The 8,253-nt window shown below is 39.3% G+C and overlaps 1 protein-coding gene across 1 annotated transcript in view; it reads right to left on the bottom strand.

The window, feature by feature from the left end:
• Window positions 1–7,554, bottom strand: part of tmem63c (transmembrane protein 63C) — a 20,470-nt gene extending 12,916 nt beyond the window's left edge. The window contains exon 1 of the mRNA XM_010789134.1: window positions 7,477–7,554. The gene's annotated coding sequence lies outside the window, so the exon portion shown is untranslated. The remainder of the gene's footprint in view (window positions 1–7,476) is intronic.
• Window positions 7,555–8,253: the final 699 nt, after the last annotated feature.

The raw sequence follows: 8,253 nt of genomic DNA, 5'->3' as shown, positions 1-8,253 counted from the left end.
ACACACACACACTCACACACACACTCTCACTACTCCACTACCTACGACGACTACACACACACACACACACACACACACACACACACACACACACACACACACACACACACACACACACACACACACACACACACACACACAAAACAACACTATAAGCTGGAAGTAAACTGGAGCTCTAACAACATCAGACATGCAGAAGCTTAAACAGACCTTTATCGGCTCATTGACATCTTCTTCTTCCTGCATCAGACGAGTCATTCACTCTGAAAGCTGCCGGCTGTTGATGCTAATAGTCAAACTATTCCTCTCCACTCCAGAACAGAGCAGGATGCTGAGGATACAGGCTGACTTGAGGTTTCACACAACATTAGGACAAACGTCACAGCATGACTCAGCAGTTTAACCACTAATCACTCCATGGAGATTCTGCCTTTCAGTCTCACCCCTCGTATATAAACACTCAAACATGCTCACAGTTCTCCCATGCTATCCTTTTCTTCTCCATCTTATTGAACTCTGCAAATCCGAAGTATTTCTAATCCTTTCCCTCTGCTCATTTCTCTCCCACTCATCCCTGACTGGGGCTTCCAAGCCAACGCAGCAGCTTACAAACTGATGTTTGGCTTTTGTTGTGCCTCCTTTTGGCAGCATGAGTGAAATCTGCCCTCTGTGCTCAGTAGGTCTATTATGATCACAGATGCTGAAGTCAGTACAGGGGCAGCGAGCCAGTGATGAGATATACCTGAGTTGAGTCAGAGAAGCAGAATAGGGGAGGAAAAAGCTAGCTCAGGTCTGCTAATCAGCTCATTGCACCATAAAAACAGCTGAGGTATCTGCGTGTGTGAGAGAGAGAGGACACTATCCCTAAGGCAACACAGACAAAACAATTAAACTGTAAATCAGAAAGTCAGAAAGTCAATAACAAGCAATAAACCCCGATTCAATCCAGAAGTCTCTCAGCACTTCCTCCCAATTTTTTTGAATTAGAGGCTGCCGGAGCCTTTGTGCTGACTGTTTAAGAGCATTGTTATTGTAGGTGTGTCAACAACACATTTTGGCTTTACATATAAAGAGTTAAAAAACATTGAGTCTCGCTATTAGATCTCTGAGACTGCACAGACTTTGAGCAAACATGATAACATGTTGATAATTGCACATGCTTTTTTTCAACAGCTATTCAATGATTCAATACAAAGACCTACAATTAAGAGAAGACATACTGTATAAAAAAAATTCACAATATTAGAACTAAAAAACAACAACAAAAACTCCACGTGACTGTTGTTTAGCATGACATATTCCAATTAGCTTAGCCTTAATGCTTAGCCAATGCTGAAACAAGAAGCTGCATCTATGATATCTCATATAAAGCCATGACAGGAAACATCTTTATATGTTAACATGTTTCAAAGGGACTGGTTATTAATTCATAGCTTTACCCAAGCGTAATCAACAACATAAAGCATTTGGAGCACAGCACCCCTGAAAAGATTTCTCTCCAGAAACTCGGTTGGATCAAGATTCTACCTGCATGAGGGAATGAGAGAGAAATGAACCATAAATAAAGTGTGAACTTGAGTTTCTTCAAAACCTCTGCACCGTATCAACTGTCCACCACTGTGAGATAAAAGACTACCAGCAAGGACAACTTTCAATCACCATAAATAAAAGCGTGATGGCCTCAGAGCTGTTGTTTCCCTCTTGACTTCAGCCTTGTTAAACATGGCGTTTCCCCCTGCCACGACACCTGCATGGGAGAGAGAGGTTTGCAGTTCCCCTGCCAACAACGTCATGTGAAAGACCCAGAGATGGTAGAATATTCATGAGTGATTACTATCTGTGCTCTGCATGTTAATCTCAAACTGAGGCCCTGATTATGGAAATCCTAGTGTTTAAAAGGTATTCTATTGAAACAAGCTGTCTCTAATGGACTGTTAACAAACCAATAAAACATGAGACATGACATGAGATGAGATGAAGACTTGTGGAAGCTGATCTGTAACATTACCTCTAATTTGTGGTATGATGAGAGGCATGGGAACATATTTAAAAGGCAACAGCGGGTAGAGAAAATAATGTAAACACAATTTAGCTTAAATAATGTCAGCTTTAAATATCTCTTTATTTCTCTTGTGGTTGCCAGGCGTTTTTATTCACTAGCTTACCCCTATATTTCAGTTGAAGTAATTTTTCATTGTGAGTTTATATTATTTAGTCCCCCTGTAGTTTTCCATCAACACCAAAGAGCACCTGAGATGGATTTACTACTCTTGTTTCCGGGTAAGCCCTCCAATAATCCACATGGATCAGAGGCTGAATGATGGCTTAATAGTGTTTCGTCAAACCAGAGTTGACAGTGCAATTGCAAAACCACACAAGGGATGTAATGAGACCGTGCCAGCTTATCAGCTCTCATTCACTTACAGAACATGAACTACAGGGCAAGTAGGGACACCTGAAAATTACACGTACCTGTAGACATGAGGTCTAATTATAAAGCCCTTAGCATTAATTATATCCTGCGTAAACAGCGTTCACTTTTCAGGGAAGGTTTTCTACAAAACTTTGGAACCTGGATGCAAATGTGCTTCCTGCTAGAGGAACATACAGTAGGTGAAGTGGGCTTGTGATGTATGGCTGAACAACATGGCTCCATCTCATCCTATATGGGGGTAAAATGGGATTTTCTGTCTTTATTGACCTGGCTTTGTACACTGAGGCATTGTTACATTAGAGCTTTGGACATAAACTGAATCATACTGTTGACTAAGTTATTATTGTATGCTATACTGTAGGGTTAAGACTTATTTCCATCTAATGTACTGCATGAACCCATCGGCACATATGGGTCTAACTAAGATGAAACCTCTGTGAGCACAGTAGAGGTTCTGTTGTAGCCATCGGGACAATCGTCCTCTAGCATGCACCGGTCATTATTTATAGTCCCATTATCAACCTTACAGTTGCTTACAGGCTTAGTTTACACTAGATAAAAGCTACATCGTCCTCAGGTGACAGCCGATGGGATTAAAGATTGCATTTTAGTCGCTGTGTTCTGCCCCTTTTGCTCTCCACATGAACTGACCACTACTAGGGATTGTATTGAAATATCGACCAGCTGTTTTATTCTGAAAGTATCTTAGCCTATTTAAATAGAAAGACCATGTTTGAGTGCATCTTATTTGCACTCCACAGGAGCTACAGGGCTCTGCTGTCATGGTTTGGTTGGTGTTGGAGGATGTGGATGGGAAACCCTCATCAGATTCAGCCTGAAGGGGGAAAGGGGGCGGAGGTTTTAGCACAATCTGCTCACCACCTGCTCAGTGGAGGAGGGAGGAGATGTACTCTTCTCATACCCACTCTCTCTCCATCACACAACACAAACAGAGATCACCAAGGTGTGTCTGCTCACAGCTAATGCAGCATCCCCCCAGCACCTTTCTGAAGGGTGAGAGAGCCTTAGCATGACTGGGGTGATGACTGCACACACTAGCAGAGATCATCAAACCTCACATCTGCTTCCTGTCTGGCTGCACATGCTCATTGGGGATCGCTGTGTGTCTGCCCTGCTGCTGTGGACTGGGTCGTTCCTCATTACATCTGACATCAGTGAAGGCTTCAGTAAAACCTGACTCACATAATATGTGTCTCTGTTGCATAACTATGAGTTTCTGGAAGTTTCCTCCCAGTGCAGGAGCTGATCCTGAAAATGCGCCTGAGACCCCCACATCTACAAAAAAGTAAAAACACTGACATCTTAATAGATTGATTCAGATAAATCTCTGCTCTTCAAAATAAGTTGTTTCTATAAATGCTTCTTTACAATAACTTTGTACCTAGATTTTTGTGAATTACACTCCTTGATATTATACAAACACCAATCATATTCCAAAGAAGCCATTGGAACCCATTTGTTTTAGTACCATATGAAAGTAAACTTCAGTTACATTACAATTGAGTGATAATACAGTTTAAAGCAGACAGCAGGTTACTACAGTATGTCATATTTGCGAGATAGCTGATGAGAAATCATTATTCTCTTCTCAACAACCATGTTTGCTTAGTGTTGGTCTTTTTATGATGAAAAAAACAACCCGAAATGCTAAGACTGTTAACATTTGCCAGGTTTCTGTAAGCTAATTTTCATGTAATTCAATTATTGGGAGGCAATTATGTTTGGAATGTAGGACATCAATTTAAACCCCACATTTTCTCTTAATTATTTCATCCATAAAATGATACAGCATACTGAAAAGTGTCTGTAGTAAGTTCCCAGAGCCCATGTTGACATATCTTAGTGCCCAGTTACAAAGCCAACGATAACTAATCAATGAGTTGACTGATTGTCGAAGTCTGAGACCTACAGGAAGTTATGCACTACAAAAAAGATCTCCTGCAGAGATATCAAATGGCAATCATTGGCCTGCAGTGCATGTACAAAAGGCAGAGTATCATGTGAGAGCATAAGATAGTCTGACATCTGCATATGGCTGTGAATATCTATATCTCGTTCCTGGTGTTACAGTAGGCATATGGCAATGTGCTCTTTGCTGGTGAGTGGCTGTGAGCGATACAACAGTTACAATGCTGAATGCGTCAGTATCACTGGGATGGACCCCTGTGGAATAGCAAGGAAATTCACAGCAGGAATCTCAAATAGCAGGGAGCCAACTCTTCACCAAAGAGATACAAATAACAAAGCCCAGACTATGCTACAGAACGGCTGTGGTATGATGGCAGGCAGAATACAAATGGAGGTTGCACAGTAGTCGTTGTTTTGTTCTAATAATCTGTTTGTTTTCGACTTTCTGTCAAGAGGCTTTCACCAACGTGTTTACTGACATTTTGATTTAGCAGCCGGATGACATGTGGCTGAGGGGATGAGTCACAGTAATATGTCTCATTAACTGAACGATGCAATCTTGGATGTACGGCACATACACCTGCTGCACATCACATCTCACAACAGTGTGTGTGTGTGTGTGTGTGTGTGTGTGTGTGTGTGTGTGTGTGTGTGTGTGTGTGTGTGTGTGTGTGTGTGTGTGTGTGTGTGTGTGTGTGTGTGTGTTAGGTGCTACACAGGGTGCAATCTGTTAACAGAGTGGGTTGTTCCTCTCAGACAGTCTGGGCTCACATGTAGAGCTAACTGTCATTCTTTAATGTGTTAAAAGCCACTACTGAATATTTATCTCATGTACTGGGATATATTACTACTGTAGAAGCATTAATATTGCAATGCAGAAATAACTATAAAGTTATTGAAGATTTTTATTAATTTCATATTTGTTTTTTTATATCAACCCCTTGCATATCAACACAACAAAACATGAAGTAACAAATGACACTAAAATCAATATATAAATCAATAAATATAATAAATATACATATCGAAAGGTTTTTGGTTGCTGTCCTTAGTCCTCAGCCTAACAAAAATAAACCTCCTATGTTTCAAAAACATTTTAAGATTGAGTTTTAATGTAACTAAAATACTTTTCCAATAAGGCCAAGCATCAAATAATGCTTAAACCTCAAATGGCTTCTATATTTGACGTTCCTGGAGCCTAAACCTAAGTGAAATGATTCCCCTGTACAGTGTTAAGTCTTTGTCTTTACCCATTTTCCATGTGAGATAGGGCGGTTTATGGGATTTTGACGCTTTGCACCACAAAAGATCTTTGTGCAACAACTTCCCTTTTTTTACTGTTTGATAATCCCCTGCAGCTGGAGCTGTCCCCCTTCCCAAGGTGTTGTAACAAACACAGAAAAAACAAACAAACCAGACAAAGAAGATCCATGGAAAGAGGCTTGTGCATACTTCTATCAAATCTGCAAATTTCTATCGTCCTCTGCCTGTGTGACCGTTCAGCAGCTGTTTAATGCTGTAAATGTACACGGGATCCATCTTCGTACTGCAAGCTCTTTTTTTAAATCTCAGATTAGAGTCTCCTGAAATGTTAATGTCTGTGTGATACTTGAAGGTGACCAGAATTAATTTGCTCAATATTCTTGAGAGACTTTGTACTGCTTTTGAAATGCAAGCTCAAAATATAAAGTGATTATCACGATATCAGCACTTCATTTATGTTGTGCACCTCAGTCAAACACGTCCTTTACACGTTCAATACATCTATTATTATTATGAAGGGGTCTACCTGCACAGACAAATATATATTATTAAAACCTCACCACCTGTATAATGAAAAGGTTGTGGTAAAAAGTTGTAGTGTGTGTCCAATTGATCATTATGATTCCAATTAGTTACCAGTATTACAACTATACTAACTTTTTGTAGTGACATTTCAAACCTGAAGGGATTGCTAATGCCAAAGAGTGAATTTAAAGCCATGACACTATTGTAGTATTTAAGAAATATTTCTTGAAATGCCTCAAAATGTATTTTCTTTAAAAGGCTAAACATCTCAGCATTCTCATTAAACTATTATTAAATATTACTTTCCACTAGAAACAAGACCTTTCTTTTTTAGATTTTTTTTCTCACTATATGGCATGAAATTCTTCAGCATGTGTCAGACAAATGCTACGCATGAGTGACAAGGTAAAATGTCAAACACTTATTAGGAAGCTGACATTTTAAAGGCCACCTCCTCCTCAACACAGTCAGGTACATATGGCAGCAGTTGCAAATAGCATTATGAATTCCACATTAGTTTTAAATCGGATAATTAATTACAAATACAAAATACAATTACATAGATGTTTGAGCACATTCCCAAAACACCATCATTAGTTTTTGTCATAACAAAATAAAGGGTGCGCAGAAATGTGACCTCAGTTTACCTCAGAAGTATATTCTAAATGCTATTTTAGGAAGAGCCGGTGAGATGGTGCTAAAAACTGCTAAATATCCAGTAGATTTAGCATTGATTCAACAGGTCAGGTATACATTTAAAAGCATTCTGTTTGTAAAAAAAAATACACAAAACATGACAGTCATAGAGAAGATACCATGGTCACAGCCTGCCTAAAGGAAGCCTAAATATGATTATGTTTGAATATTATTACTCCAATGGGTAATCCAAAAGCAGTTCGTTTTTTTTAAGGTCTTCCACCCATCTGACTCCATGAGGAACAATAGGTGTAGTGAGAAAAAGGAATGTGTTTAGTGTGTATACTCTGACACGTTGCCAGAAACCTCTTCATCCTAACGGAGCAACAACATCCCTGTGCCAGGATGAGGGAGCCCTTTAACGTTTCCATTTCACTTCAGGCTAACATCGGGATCTTTTAATAGAAACAAATTAGTGGTTCTCTCATCAACCAGACAGATTTAAGCGACTCTGTCCCCTCGCTTACTGCAGCACTCACAACAGTCTGCTGCACACCCACCTTCTTCCTCCACCCCTGTAACTTGATGAAAACGATTGCGCCATACATATCATAATAAACCACCTCCACATCGCTTTCAGATCACAACACGAACACATGACTTTAAAAAAACAAAACCACATCGCTCACCTCAGAAAGCTCCCTGATCGCTGGCGTCTGGCGATAATGGGGGTGCTGCTGTGTTTTTCTCCAACACCAAGAAACAAGAGAAACTCCCACCTACTCAGGGACCGTCTGACAATTAAACACCTGCCTCTACGGATGCTAAGGGGGCGTCATGTTATACTATAACTACGATGTCGTGTTTTAGGCTAATACCATTTTTAGGATATACCAATTGATTATTATATAATTATCTGTTAATATTAACTGTTTGTTTCCCCTGGTGATTAAAGTATTATTATGTATTTCACTGAAAGATGCCAGCAGAATGATTAAGGCGGTGAGACAACAAAAGGTAAGGAGAGTGAGGATTTGTTATGCTTGCTGAGTAAAGCAAAAATAAAAATAAACGTATATTACTCATCTGACAGCACATATTTGAAGGTAAAATAATTGAGGATACATTGCCACCTACTGGAAACATGTCTTTCATGCATTGTCCTAAACTTAGCCCAGGAAGACCAAACAAATAGTTGTTTGGCCTATATGTTAGATTAAATGAGCCATCTATAACAATATGATGTAACATACTGTAATAACGAATGATTTAACAAAAATGTGAAGCTTTTGAATTATATATTTATTTTTTACAAATTTGTGACACTTTTTCCTATTAGGAAGTATTTTAAAAGAGTGTTTTTCTGTTATACTTGAGTAAATTATCTGAATATCTCTTCATACTGTCAACAATCAAATAAAAACACGAGAGGTCTACACATGTACAGACGTGGTTAATAGATAGGT

This window comes from Notothenia coriiceps, unplaced genomic scaffold, assembly GCF_000735185.1.
Source record: "Notothenia coriiceps isolate Sejong01 unplaced genomic scaffold, NC01 NC01_scaffold00032523, whole genome shotgun sequence".
NCBI classification, from domain to species: Eukaryota; Metazoa; Chordata; class Actinopteri; order Perciformes; family Nototheniidae; genus Notothenia; species Notothenia coriiceps.
The sequence above is the reverse complement of the archived record's forward strand: the minus strand, read 5'-3'. Positions and strand labels throughout refer to the sequence as shown.